Below are 16115 nucleotides of genomic sequence, written 5' to 3'. Positions count from 1 at the left end.
TTGAGTTGTGGTGTTGGTGAAGAATGCTCAAAGTACTGTGGACTGCTAAAAGAACTAACAGATCTGTCCTGGAGGAAGTGCACCTGAAATGCTCCTTGGAAGCGAGAATGGCCAGACTTTGTCTCAACTATTTTGGTCATGTTGTCAGAAGGGGCCATTCCTTGGAGAAGGATGTCATGCTTGGTAAGGTGGAGGGTCGATGAAAGAGGGGGAGGCCTCCAATGAGATGGATTGACACAGTGGCTGTGATGATGGGCTCAACTATAGCAGGGATCGTAGAGCTGGCGCAGGATTGGGCAGTGTTTCATTCTGCTGTGCGTGGGGTCACTATGAGTCAGAAACGACTCAACAGCACCTAACAACCACAACAATAATACGGAGGTCTGGTGGTGTAGTGGATAAGGCACCTTACTGCTAACTGGAAGGTCAGCAGTTCAAACCCACTAGCCACTTCATAAATATTTACTGCCTTGGAAACCCAATGGAGGTTGCTTTGAGTGAGCAATGATTCCATGACAATGAGTTTACTTAAAAAATATATATATGTAAAATGTAGTGTATCTTGGACAAGTGGACAATCAAGTTGGGAAGTCAAATTAGCAACTGATTATACAATATATGAAATTGATGGTTTTGAACTTTTTTATTTAGGTGACAGGGTCATAAGAAAATAGTTCTTATACAGATTTTGGGATTTTGCTAGTGCCAAGCTTTAATTTTTGCTTAAGAAAATTTAAATAGAGAAATAAGTAAGCAAGTTGATTTTCTAGTCAATAACCTCTCAGAGTATGTCTACTATTTATCGTGGTATATCCATGGACCAAATGGGTCTCAGCTAGTCAACAATCTATGGTGAAGATGCTCAGAGAAAAAGAAGTACAAAGGATATCTGACTACTATAAGACATAAGGCAAGAAGAAATTGTTTGGAGTCTGCCAAATTAGACCTGCTTCTCTTTTCTCTATGAGATCATATTTTGATTCTTTTGATTGCAATGAAATGCAAATTATAAAATAATGAGAGACCAAAGTCTAAATATTTTTCTAGTAATTACAATTTTGGGTTTAAACTTTAATGTCTCTGCTAGAAATAGGGTTTAATACATCCATCTGCCTGAACATCTCTCGGTTCCATTAGTGCAATAGGAGGAGCTCATGGAGAGAAAATGGGAGTAGACTCCAGAGGAGTTTCCCTAATGCCTGCCACTAAATCCCTGATGGGGCAATCGAGGAACTGTTTGGGGTTGGGAATGGTGAAGAGTGTAATGCTCAAAGCAGAAATACAGTATGCATGATGACTTACAATTTTATTTTCTTATGCCTTATTGAAGACTCTAATGAGCAAGCTTTCCCTTAATCTTTGCTGGAAAGGAAGATCTAAATAACGTAGATATATCAAAAGGCAAGCACTGCTAGTACATCTTCTTCTCCATAATTGCAAATATAGAGGCTGTCACCAGGAAGAATCATAGACTTTGGTATATGCTACTTTTGAATAATAATTATGATATTTTAATCTGAACTACTTCCCATGAGAAGGAAAAATGGAGGTCAGAGATCTCTCAAGCCCCATGTAAGAGATTTTCTTGAAGGTTTACCTTAATAAGAATTTTTCTCTGAAGGAGACTGCTTCAAGTTAAACAGTATAGCAACTTTTCATCAGCTAGCTCCATGTGAAATGCAAGAATACAAAAATGTTTCCCAAATTTAAGTTCCAGAGGACCAGAAATTTGTACTGTGATTTCTTGTACAAACCATAGGAAAGATTAGACACTACCAGAAACTACTCGGTTCACAATTAAAAATCCTGCATACTAAAAATCCTAACAGTTACTTCATGGTTGAGCTGCTGGGAAAGTATGATGATTTTCCAGAAGCAAAAATGATGACTCCACAGAGATGAAGGAAATCTTGGACAAGTCATTGGCCTGAAGGATGTGTACATACCAGGTAGACCAGAACCGAGTTTTAATGGATCAACAAATGGAAGCAATAAAGCCTGAGATGAACTAGGGTTCAAGATCAGATAAGAGATTCCAAAAAGCATCTGAGCTCATGAATTCAGCCACTATTAAAGGGTGAACTATAATTAAGTTCTCTGGGGCCTTAATTATACAGGCAGTCCTCCACTAAGATAAGTTCTGTCCTGTCAATGCCATTGTAAGTCTGTTCTGATGGAAGTAGAATATCCCATTTTTTTAGTTTTCTTTAATATTGCCTTTTATTATCAGTATCTTTATAAATCATAACATTGAACATCAGACCTGACTCCTAGTGACCCCTCCTTGGGTTTCTGAGGCAGAATCACTATGGAAATAGATTGCCCAACATTCCTTCTGAGAAGTGGCTAGTGGGTTTGAACTGCCAGCCTTCTGGTTAGCAGTCAAATGCCTTAGGTACTACGCTACAAGAGGTCCTGATTACAGAGCAGTAGCTATATAATACTTAAATTAACTTTGGAATTTATTACATTAAAATGTGCATGTAAAATTTCTATGCTATCCATTAAAATAATTGACAAAGAGTATATAACTTCTGAAATATCAGAGGAAAAAAACTGGAATTGGGTGTGGGGAGAGACAATGAGTGCAAAAGACAACAATACTGAAATAAATAAGTGAACAAATAAATAAATAACTTTAAATAAAGTAGGAAGTGATACTAAAGATATGAGAAATCAAAATAAATGTAAGCAGTCCAAATATTCCTGTTAAAAAACAAAGATTGAAAGAAAAAAATATTCAAGCTTTTTTGGGAAGATGAAGTATCAGGTTTACTTTTAATCCTTTTTATTTTTTTAACATTTTTATTATGATTTGGGTGAAAGTGTACTGAGCAAATTCATTTTCCGTACAGCAGTTCATACATACTTCGTTTCATGACATTGACTGCAATTCTCCACAATGTAACAGCTCTCTTCCCACTTTCTCACTTTGGTTACCTCTTCCCTATGTCCTTCTTTTCTATGCATTCCTGGCCCCACACTCACACCTCCGCCTATCTCTTTGTGCAAACACTGTTCTCTTGCAATTGATCGCTCTAAGAAGTGTATCTACCTGATGTAAGTGTTCACCATATATGTCTGTCTATTGTGCAGCTAGAAGCCACAGGAATGAATTCAATTCCAGAATTTGAGGATAATTAGGGACCATAGTTTAGAGGGTCTCACCAGACTCTATCAGAACAGTAAATTTGGTCTTTTTTTAGGATTTTGAGTTTTCTTCCACATTTTTCAACTATTTCTGTTTGTAAAATTCACATTTAAAACATAAAGACACAGAAAATTAAAGTGTTAATAGACAATCTCATCATGGAGATGATACTATTTTATCGTATCTCATCATGGGGGATGACTATATCTTAACTGCTAAACTACTGAGATTCATGACCCAACCAAGTTAACATACAATCTTAACAACCACAGTACGTCCCTTGTCAACTTGGCACTTACACACGTCTCCTTAAACCATATATAATTTCTAAATAAAGACAATTATATCACAATTGCATTTAACATGATACAATTAACACACATACAACTGAAAATGCATTAGCCCCCATTTACATCTTACATTTTTTAACTGAAGAAGACAAAAATATCTGATGCAACACATATAAGGAAGAAATGCTTGTAACAATCACAGTCCTCATATCTGCAACTTGGTCACATGGTCATAGATGATATTTAGAACTACCTCCTTCCATCACGCATTCTGTATTCCCTTTGAGTTTAGCCAATACTTCATCTGGTTGTGGTTTTCTGTCTAGTGGGTTGACCCAAACCCTCATTCCTGAAGGCTCTGGGCCATTAGTAGTCATATCAGAATTAGGTTGCCGTAGTTGTCTATTGATTCTAATCACAGGACATGTTAGTATTAAAAGCAATCCTACAAAATGATCTGTATTTCAGAAATACACTTTTTCACCTCCATTATGGTAAAATCAATCCATTTCCCCTTTGGTAATCAGGATCAAATGAAGAAAAACATGGCAGTAGGATTGGAGGAAGGCTCATTAACAATCTGCAATATGCAGACCACATAATCTTGCTTGCTGAAAGTGAAGATGATTTGAAGCACTTACTGATGAAGACTACAGTCTTCAGTATTGATTACACCTCAACATAAAGAAAACGAAAATTCTCACAACAGGACCTATAAGCAGCATCATGATAAATGGAGAAAAGATTGAAGTTCTCAGTGATTTCATATTATTTGAATCCACCAGCAATATCAATGAAAACAGCAGTCAAGAAATCAGACCATGTATTGCACTGAGCAAATCTGCTGCAAAAGAACTCTTAAAAGGCTGAAGAGCAAAGATGTCTCTTTGAAGACTAAAGTGTGCCTAACTCAAACCATGGCATTTTCAATCATCTTCATATGCATATGAAGCTGGACAACAAATAAAGAAGACCGAAGAAGAGTTGATTCTTTTGAATTGTGGTGTTTGCAAAGAATACTGAAAGTACCATGGACTTCCAGGAGAATTAACAAATCTGTACTGTACATCAGTAACTCTTCTTTTCCTTGATCCAGAGTCATGAGAAGCCCAAAATGGCCAGGTGACATTAGTAATTTCCAGTTCCATGAAATCCATATTGTGTCTCCAGGTGGGAGTATTCTCCCTTGAGGACAAAGACCTCCGGATCTGCAGAGCATAGGGTCACAGTCAGGAAGCAAAAATTTTGCAAGTGGGTTAGTAGGGGTAACAATGAGTGGTGCCACTCCCATTTCCACCCCTTGGTTCCTGGACCCATAAATCCTGGCTATTGGAGAAACACCACTATATATTGGATATTAATTTAAAAAATACACCACTTGTCTGTCAGTTTGTTATACTGTGGCAGCTTGCATGTTACTGTGAGGCTGGAGGCCATGCCATTGGTATTTCAAATGCCAGCAGGATCATCCCTGGTGGACAGGTTTCAGCAGAGCTTCCAGAGGTCATCCACTTCTCAAAGATTAGGCCAGTGGAAACCTTATGAATAGCAGTGAAACACTGTCTGATACATTACTGGAAAACTTTATGAATAGCCCTGGGACATTGTCCAGTATAGTGCTGGAAGATGAGCCCCTCAGCTCAGAAGGCACTCAAAATACAACTGGGAAAGAGCTGCCTTCTCAGAGGATAGCCAAACTTAATGATGTGGATGGAGTAAAGCTTTCAGGACCTCTATTTGCTGATGTAGAATGACTCAAAATGGGAAGAAACAGCTGCAAATGTCTAGTAAAATTAGAAATGTGGAATGTACAATGTATGAATCTAGGAAAATTGGAAGTTGGCAAAAATGAAATGGAAAGCATAAAGATTGATATCCTATGCATTAGTGAGGCAAAATTGACTGTTTTTGGTCATTGGGGATCAGACAATCATATGATCTCCTATGCCAAGAACGACAAGTTGAAGAGGAATGGTGTCACATTCATCATCAAAATGACTCAAAATCTACCCTGAAGTACAACGCTGTCTGTGATACGCTAATATCCATACACCTACAAGGAAGACCAAGTAATACTACTGTTATTCAAATTTATGTACCAAAGCCAAAGATGAAGAAACTAAAGACTTTTACCAACTTCTGCAGTCTGAAATTGACCAAACATGCAATCAAGATATGTTGATTACCATTGGTGATTGAATGCAAAAGTTGGAAACAAAGAAGAATCACCAGTAGGTGGAAAATACGGCCTTGGTGATAGAAATCACACTGGAGATCTCATGACAGAATTTTGCAAGACCAATAACTTATTCATTGCAAATACCTTTCTTCAACAACATAAATGGTGGGCTATACACATGGACTTCACCAGATGGAGTACATGGGAATCAGATTGACTACATCTGTGGCAAGAGGCAGTGGAGAAGTTCAATATCTTTAGCCAAAAAAAGGCCAGGAGCTGACTGTGGAACAGAACATCAACTGCTCATATGCAAGTTCAAGTTGAAGTTGAAAACAATTAAAATAAGACCACAAGAGCCAAAATATGACTTTGATTACATCCCTCCTGAATTTAGATACCATCCAAAGAATAGATTTGATGCATTGAACACCAGTGACTGAAAACCAGAGCAATTGTGGGATGACATCAAGAACATCATCCATGAAGAAAGCAAAAGGCCATTAAAAAGATAGGAAAGGAAGAAAAGACCAAAACGGATGTCAGAAAACACTCTGAAACTTGCCCTTGAATGGAGTGTAACTAAAGCAAATGGATAAAATGACAAGATAAAAGAGCTAAACAAAAGATTTCAAAGAGCAGCTTGAGAAGACAAAGTCAATTATTATAATGAAATGTGCAAAACATGGGGCTAGAAAACCAAAAGGGAAGAACATGTTTAGCATTTCTCAAATTGAAAGAGCTGAAGAAAAAATTCAAGCCTTGAGTTGCAATATTGAAAGATTCTATGGGCAGAATATTGAATGATGCAGGAAACATCAAAAGAAGATGGAAGGAATACACAGAGTCACTGTACCAAAAAGTATTGGCTGATGATCATCCATTTCAGGAGGTGGCATATGATCAAGAACCAATGATACTGAAGGAAGAAGTTGAAGCTGCACTGAAGGAACTGGTGAAGAACAAGCTCCAGTAATTGACAGAATGTCCATTGAAATGTTTCAACAAACAGATGCCACACTGGAGGCACACATTTGTCTATGCCAAGAAATTTGGAAAAGAGCTACCAAGCCAATTTACTGGAAAAGATCCATATTTGTACCTATTCCAAAGAAAGGTGACTCCACAGAAGGTGGAAATTATCAAACAATATCATTAATATCACACACAAGTAAAATCTTGCTGAAGATAATTCAAAAACGGTTGCAGCAGTATATTGACAGAGAACTTCCAGAAATGCAAGCTGGATTCAGAAGAGGACTTAGAATGAGGAATATCATTACTCATATCAGATGGATCTTGGATGAAAGCAAAGAATACCAGAAAGATGTTTACTAGTGTTTTATTGACTATGCCAAAGCATTCAATTGTGTGGATCATAACAAATTATGGATAACATTGAGAAGAATAAGAATTCAAGAACAATTTATTGTGTTCATCAGGAACCTGTACATAGACCAGGAGTCTGCTTTTAAAGCAGAGCAAGGGGTTACTGCATGGTTTAAAATCAGGAAGGGAGTGTGTCAGGGTTGTATCCTTTCACCATACTTACACAACCTATATGCTGAATAAATAATCCAAGAAGCTGGAGTGGAGTATATGAAGAAGATTGACATCAGGATTGGAGGAAGACTCAATAATAACCTGTGATATGCAGATGACAGAACTTTGCTTGCTGACAGTGAGGATGACTTGAAGCACTTACTGAAGAAGATTAAAGACTACAGTCTGCAGTATGGATTACATTTCAACATAAAGAAAACAAAAATCCACACAACTGGTCCAGTAAGCACCATCACAATAAATGGAGAAAAGGTTGAAGTTGTTAAAAATTTCATGTTACTTGGTACCTCAATCAACACCCATGGAAGCATCAGTCAAGATATCAGACGATGTATTGCACTGGGCAAATCTGCTGCAAAAGACATCTTTAAAGTTCTGAAAAGAAAAGATGTCTCCTTGAACAATAAGGTGTGCATAACCCATACCATGGTATTTTCAATTGCCTTATATGCATGTGAGATCTGGACAGTGAATAAGAAAGACCAAAAAAAAAGTTGATGCTTTTGAGTTATGGTGTTGGCAAAGAATACTGAAAGTACTGTGGACTGCTAAAAGAACTAACAAATCTGTTCTGGAAGAAGTGTACCTGGAATGCTCCTTGGAAGTGAGAATGGCCAGATTTCATTTCATCTACTTTGGTCATGTTGTCAGGAGTCATTCCCTGAAGAAGGATACTATGCTTGGTAAAGTGGAGGGTCAAGAAAAGAGAGGAAGGCCCTCAACGAGATGGATTGATACAGTGGCTGCAACAATGGACTCAGGTATAGCAAGGATTCTGAGGCTGACATTGGACCAGGCAATGTTTCATTCTGTTGTACACAGAGTTGCTATGAGTTGGAGCCAACTTGAAAGCACGTAACAAGTTTAAAGAATACGTAGTCTCCTGGAGAGCATTGCCCCAACCCTGCAAGGTATTGCCATCTAGCTGACACCATAATCATGTTTTCAGAAAGTCATTCCATCATTTTATCAAGCCAGTTGCTTCAAGATGATGGGGAACATAGCAAGACCAGTGAATTCCATGAGCATGGTCCTATTACTACACTTAATTTGCTGTAAAGTGAGGCCCTTGATCCAAGGTGATGCTGTGTGTGGTATAAAAATGGTGGATCAGGCATTCTGTAAGTCCACAGATAGCACTTTTAACAAAGGCACTGCAAATCCATATCCAGAGTGTCTCTATTCCAGTAAGAAAAAAACAATGCCCTACGCATGATGGAAATAGTTCCATGTAATCAACTTGCCACCAGATTGGTGGCTGATCTCTCCCTGATGAATAATTCCATATTGAAAACTCAATGTTAGTCTCTGTTGCTGGTAGATTGGGCACTCAGCAGTGGCTGTAGCCAAGTTAGCTAAGTTAGTAAGTGGAAATCCATGTTGGTGACCCCGTGCATAACTTCTATCCCTGCCACTATTGTCACTTTGTTCATGAGCCCATTGGGCAATGACAGGAGTGACTGGGGAAGGAGAATGAATGATTCCACAGAACATGCCATCCTATCAACTTCCTTATTAAGATTCTCCTCTGCCAAGGTCACCCTTCACATAAGAAACAAACATCTTCATTCTTTGGCCCATTTAGAGATGTCTATCTACATATGTCTTCCCCATACCTCTTTGTTACCAATTTTCCAATCATGTCCTTTCCAAGTCCCTGACCATCTAGCCAAACCATTGGCGACAGCCCATGAATTTACATACAGCCACATATCTGACCATTTCTTCTAAGTAAAACAAATAACTAGATAAACTGCTTGAAGTTCTGTCCTCTGGGATGGTTTCCTTTCAGCTCTGTCATTCAGGAACGTCCAAGAAAGGAGTTTCAGTGTTGCTTCTGTCCACTTTCAAGTGGTGCCTGCATATTGTGTAGTTTGTTGTTGTTATTGTTATGTGCTGTCGAATATTGTGCAGAACCATCTATAAATCAGGCATAAGTTTTCTATTCCTTCAGTCAACTGATCATAATGAATTCACCATGAGGTCATAGGTACAGACTGGAATAAGGAAGGTAACGTGACTGGAGTGGAAACCACGGGCATCTCGGCCACTTTCTCATGCAAAGTGTCTTCATGTCTTGCCTAAGCCTGATCTCATATATCACATCCATTTAATGATGAAATGCTGTTATGCACATCCAACCTAATGACTCTTGGTCAGACAACTCCCAGTTTATTATGGGTAGTTCAGGCTGTATAGTGACTTGGTAGCCCATGGTGAGCCGTTCAGTCTCTGTAAAGGCCAATAATAAGCCAAAAGCTGTTTCTCAAAAGAACAATTATTGCAGGGGATGGCAGGTCTTTGTTCCAAAATCCTAAGGGTCTATGCTGTGATTCACCAATAAGGACCTGCCAAAGACTCCAACAGCATCTCTATGTGCTACTGACACTTCCAGCACCATTGAATCAGTCAGATCATATGATCCAAGTGGCAGAGTAGCTTTCACAGTAGCCTGAACCTGTTACAGAGCCTTCTTTTTTTCTGGGCCCCACTCAAAACTAGCAGCTTTTCAAGTCACTTAATAAATAGGCCAGAGTAGCACACTTGAGGGATATACTGTCTTCCAAATCCAAAGAAGTCTACCAGGCCATGTGCTTCCTTTTTAGTTGTGGGAGGGGTCAGGTGCAATAACTTATCCTTAACTTTAGTAGGAATATCTCAATATGCCCCACACCACTGGACCCAGAAATTTCACTGAGGTGGAAGGTGCTTGAATTTTTGTCAGGCTAATTTCTCAATTTCTAGCATACAAATGTCTTACCAATAGGTCTAGAGTCATTGATACTTCTTCCTTACTAGGTCCAATCAGCATAATGCCATCAATATGATGGATCATTGTGATGTCTTCTGGAAGGGAAAGATGATCAAGGTCCTTGTGGACGAAATTATGACATAGTGTAAACCAAAAAAAAAAAAAAAACCTCACTGCTGTTGAGTCAATTCCAACTCATAGCAACCCCTCCCTGAGTTTATGAGGTGGTATCTCTACAAAAATAGATTGCCTAGTGTTCCTTCTGAGGAGCGACTGGTGGATTTGAATGCCTTTGGCACTAAGAGAGTTAATAAATCTCTGAGGTAGGACTGTGAAGCTGTATTGCTGGTCTTTGTAGGTGAAGGTAAATTGCTTTTGGTGATCCTTTAAATTTGAAATTGAGAAAAAGGAATTAGCCAGATCAATAGCTGCATACTAGGTACCAGGAGATGTATTTATCTGCTCAATCAATTAAACCACATCTGGAACAACAGCTGCAATTAGAATCACCACCTGGTTCAGTCTATGATAATCCATTCTCATCCTCAAAGGTCCATCAATTTTTTCACAGGCCAAACAAGCTAGTTAAATGGGGATGTGGTGAGAAGCACCACCCCTGCAACCTTCAAGTCCTTGGTGGTGTCACTAATCTCTGAAATTCCTCCAAGAATATGATATTGCTTTTGGTTTACTATTTTCCTAGGTAGGAAGCAATCTAATGGCTTGCACTTGGGTTTTCCTAACATAATAGCCGTTTCTCCACATGTCAGAGATCCAATGTATGGGTTATGCTAGTTGCTGAGTGCCTCTTTCATTTATGCATGTTGGAGCTGGGGAAATAGCTACAGAATGGGTTCAGGAATCCACTGGATAAAGTGTAAGACAGACCTGAGCTAAGACTCTATAACTTGACCTTCATATGTCCCCACTCTGACTGGTGGGCCACAGTGACATTTTGGGTCTCTAGGAATTAGTGTCAAGTCAGAGCCAGTATCCAATAAACAAAAAACAAACAAACAAACAAACAAACAAAAAACCTCACTGCTGTCAAGTCGATTTAACTCATGGAGACCCATCCATGAGTTTCTGAGGCAGTATCTCTACCTAAGTAGATTGCCCAATCTTCCTTCGGAGGAGTGGCTGGTGGGTTTTAACCACCAGACTTCTGGTTAGCAGTCAAATGCCTTAGGCACTATGCCACCAATGTTGTTGTTGTTATGTGCCTTCGAGTTGGACCCGACTCATAGCGACCCCTCCTTGGGTTTCTGAGGCAGTATCATTGTTGCGCCCAGATTTTGAAGCCCCCAAAACCACCAAGGAGCCAATTCCACTGCAAAAGCATAGGGGTTGTTTATTCAAGCTCGAGCTCAGACCCCCAACCATCACTGACGCAGTGGTTCAGGATTGAGAGCCCCGAACTCAGGGGTAATGGGGTTTTTATAGGGGGTACAGAGGGAACAAGGAAGTTTCAATCAAAAAATTACAGGATTGGTTGACCTTTTTCAAGTTGCTAGTTGTTCCTACTTGATTGGCTATGTCTTGTGGGCCGAAGCCACCAACTGCCGTTTCTAACTATTTTAGGTAAGGTATTTCTCTACCATTTATTGATTGGTTGTTGCTAAGGGGAATGCTTGGGAGTATCGATGAAATGGGGGTACTTAGGACTCTTTGTGGTTTTTCCAGTAACTAAAGCACTAAAGCATGAAGCAAATGCTAAGGCATATTGCAAAATGGCTACATACTTAAAATGGTTACATACAGGGTGGTTATATAGAGACATGGCCTCACATTCCTCCCTTTCTCTTGGCACTAAACTCAATCATGAGTTTGCTAAGTGTTATCATATATTGGGTTATAGTGTACTGTACTAACACCTGAATCATCTTAGTGGAGTAGTTGATATTGTTGCCTGAGGACCATGAGTTATACAGAGTTTACTCTATCTCTTACAAAGTTGACTAATCTGTTTACAATACAAGGTGCAACTGTTAGTAAAATTAGTCCTATAATGACTGGTCCTGCGAGAGCAGATAACAGAGACGTTAGCCAGGGAGAAGAATTTAACCAATTTTCATACCATCCCTGGTTTTGGGTATGCTCTTTTTTTCTTTTTTCTAGTCCTTCTCTTACCTTAGGCCATGGAGTTTTTTATGACTCCCGAGTGGTCAACATAGTAACAACATTCTTCTCCTAGAGCAGCACAAACTCCTCCTTGTTGTTGGATAAGGATGTCCATACCTCTTTGTAATTGTAAGGTCATTTCCGCTAACGAGGTTAAGGATTCTTGGAGTTTGGTAATGGATTCTTCTAGTCTTTCTATATCCTGATCAATTGCTGCTCTAAGTGAGTTATATTGCTGATGCTGAGTTGCGATAGAAGCAATTCCTGTTCCAGCTCCCGCCAGTCCTAGCCCTAGTAAAACAGTTAAAGTTATAGCAGAAACTGGTTCCCGTCTGACTCGGTGGGGGACAGTTTCCCATATATCTAGGAAATCATCATACTGGTGGTATAATACATGAGGTACTAAGTAAACTAATATACAAAAATCTTTGGTTTGATTAAGAACCTGCCCATGGAGGCAAGGGGATAATCCTGAGGACCATGCCCACCATCTGTTAGGGGGTGGTATATAGTACACAGTTTGATTTATAGTTGTCTCAGTGTGGTTGCAGAGGCGTTTGTGAGTTTGTGAAATCTGTCCTATGCAGGTCCCTGTCCCTGTGACAGAAAGTAAGGTGAGTTGTCCAGGCTTTTTATGATTCCATCTACAGGTTTTGTGAGTTTCTGACTGGTTGAACTTTCCTATAAATGCAATACCTTCATAATAGGGGGGTTTGATATCATAGCACAGCCAGCAGGATTCTGTCAAATTAGATTGGGTTAGATTCAATAGTTGGAAAGTCTGGACCATAATTTTCCAAAGGGGATCTTCCCATGAATTTTGAACTGATGTATTGCCCCTTGAAGGGGTGACATGGGGAGATGAATTTTGGACTGATGTGTTGCCCTGATTATTGGAGGGTAAAGAGGATGCTGATTGTGGGGCTATCACTAAGTTGGGCCCTATTGCAACAGGGGTGTACAGGATTCAATTTTTAGTCTAATATTGAAAATGACTCCATTGTTGTACCCTGTTTGGTACAATCGAAAGCCCCAGGATCGGCCTGTCACCCAGGTTTTATACTGTTTTCCCTGCTCTGTGAATCGGATTCTAATAGGATTACAGGTGAAATTCATACACGGGCCCTTTCCTATATACATGCTTCTGCCGGCTAGGAACCTCTGCATGAGTTTGGACGATCGGCAAAAACTGATGGTTAATCCATCACCGAAATGATTTCTGTCTACTGTGATGAGATCCCAAGTTGAAGAAGGTTTCCAGTAAGTGGTTCCCGTCGTTTCACATCCCCATGCTTTACAATAAAAGTCTGGTGCCCCACCCCCTCCACACTGGTTTGCTAAAGTTCTGTCTCTTCCTCCCCCTGGGCAAACATAAAATGGTAACTTATGGAGTTGGTGGCGGAGTTCAGGGTGCCCACAACCTATTCCCCCGATTCCTCTAGAAGCACATAGCCGCTGGCATGTGGGTTTGCCTGAACATTCAGGAGTACCATTTTTGTTGGGTTCCCAATCTAAGACGTCCCAGGATCCAGCAGCTAATTGGCATAAATCAAAGTGTAGGTCAGGCCACCAGGTATTAGGGGGGTGGTTGCCCGTGACAGAGCTGACAACATCCCCTGTGGCTGACGTAATTATCCAGGTTGGGGTGTGTGTGGGTTAGATGAGGGATTTACATAGTTACTAGGTATTAACAGTAATACTAGTAAGGTCCACATTGCTGAAGTTTTAGTTTGAGCATATTGTTGGGGTCCTTGGAGATGGGCTATGGTGAGTCCTGGTCAGGGACAGGATCGGCTTTGTGGACGTGAGTATGATGGATCCAGGAGGTTATTCTGTCAACTTTGAGGGCGGTGGGTGTGGTCAGGATCACAATGTAGGGTCCTTTCCAGCAAGGTTGTAGAGTCTCTTGTCAATGTCTCCGCACATACACCCAATCACCTGGCTGGTATTGGTGAGGTTCGAGAAGGGGACTAGATTGGTAGAGGGCTCTTAAGTTTGGCCAGATGTCTTGCTGGGTTTGTTGCAGGGCTTGAAGAGAATAAATGAGTTCATAATTATCAATTTCAAATAACAAATCAGACTGGAATCTGGGAGTAATATGTGGAGGTCTATCAAAGACAATCTCAAAAGTTGTTGATCCTAATTTATAAGGAGAGTTACGGACCTGAAATAGGGCAAAGGGGAGGAGAGTCACCCAGTCTCCGTCAGTCTCTATGGTTAATTTGGTTAAGGTCTCTTTTAGAGTTCTGTTCATTCTTTCTACCTGGCCTGAACTTTGGGGTCTGTAAGCACAATGTAATTTCCAATTAGCCCCAAGAATAGTTGATAAACCCTGTATTACCTTAGACACAAATGCCGGTTCATTATCTGACCCTATTGTAATAGGAAAACCATACCTGGGTAGGATGTCTTCTAGTAGTTTCTTGGCTACAACGTGGGCCGTTTTTCTCTTGGTGGGGAAGGCTTCCACCCACCCTGAAAAGGTATCTATAAAGACTAACAAATATTTATATCCGTATTTCCCTGGTTTTACCTCCATGTAGTCTACTTCCCAGCAAGTCCCTGGTGTGTTGCCTCTTGATCTGGAGCCTAGATTTGGAGGGTTTTTAGTAACATTGGTTAATTGACAGGCTTTACAGTCAGAAACAATTATTTCAATTTTAGATGAGCATTTTTAATTATCACGTCGGCCTGTTTTAGTAATTCCTGCATTGTTTTGGTTCCTAAATGGGTGGTCTGATGTATTTTGAATAAAATTTCTTCTCCCAGTTTTTCAGGGAGGATGGCTCTGTGATCTGCTGATTTCCACCAGTTGCATATGTACTGAGTTCTGGGTAGTTGTTTAATCCATTTCAAATCTTCTTCAGTGTATTTGGGGTTTGTTGGTAAAGCAGGGCTCCCAGGATCAGGTAGGTTGGAGGTTAATACCAGGTTGGTAGACAGTGCAACTTCTCGGGCAGTTTGGTCTGCCAAATTATTGCCTCGGGCAACTGGGGAGGGGGCCTTCTGGTATCCCAGACAATGAATGATGGCAAGTTTCTTTGGGAGCCATAGGGCAGCTAGTAGATTTAGGATCTCGTTTTTATTTTTAATTGTCTTCCCTTCCACGGTTAGTAGCCCCCTTTCCCGATAAATTGCCCCAAGAATATGTGCCATGGCAAAAGCATAACGATTGTCTGTATAAATATTTAACTTTTTGTCTTTTCCCAAAGTTAGGCTTTGGTCAATGCTATTAGTTCAGCTCGTTGAGCCGATGTTCCAGCTGGTAACGGTTCAGCCCAAACTATTGCAGTTTCTGTCACCAATGCCGCCCCCGCATACCTTTGTCCATCACGCACAAAGCTGCTTCCATCAATATACCAGGTAACCTCGGCATCCGGTAAGGGTGTGTCTCGTAGGTCAGCTCAGGTTCCATGCGCTTGAGCCAGAATGTCAGCACAATCATGGAGCAGAGCACTCAAATCCAGATCCGGTAACAGGGTGGCAGGGTTCAGTGCTGTAGGTGACTGGAAGATAATCTTAGTTGGGTTCAGTAACAGTCCTTGGTAGTGGGTGAGTCATGCATTGCTAAGCCATAAATCAGGAGGTTGCTTAAGAGTTCCTTCTATGGCATGCAGGGTGGTGACATATAGTTCCTGTCCCAGAGTAAGTTTGCCTGCATCTTTGACTAGCAAGGCTGTTGCTGCTATTATGTGTAAGCATGGGGGCCACCCCGCCGCTACTGGGTCTAATTTTCTTGAGAGATAGGCTACTGGTCTTTTCTAGGGGCCAGGTGTTGGATTATAACTCCTTTTGCTACCCCCTTATTTTCATCAATGTATAGATGGAAGGGTTTTGTTATGTCAGGTAGTCCAAGGGCAGGAGCAGACAAAAGGGCAGTCTTGAGTGAATTAAAGGATTTTTCCATGGCCTCCATCCACTGAAATTTCTGCCCCTCCTTGGTTGCTTCATAGAGAGGTTTTGCCAGTTCTGCAAAACCTGGTATCCAGAGTCTACAGTAGCCGGCTGATCCTAGGAACTCCCACACCCTGTGTGGGGTGTTGGGTCTAGGGATTTTTA

Source organism: Orycteropus afer, unplaced genomic scaffold, assembly GCF_000298275.1.
Source record: "Orycteropus afer afer isolate SDZICR_OR568_19922 unplaced genomic scaffold, OryAfe1.0 scaffold00005, whole genome shotgun sequence".
In the NCBI taxonomy this organism is placed as follows: domain Eukaryota; kingdom Metazoa; phylum Chordata; class Mammalia; order Tubulidentata; family Orycteropodidae; genus Orycteropus; species Orycteropus afer.
The sequence above is the reverse complement of the archived record's forward strand: the minus strand, read 5'-3'. Positions refer to the sequence as shown.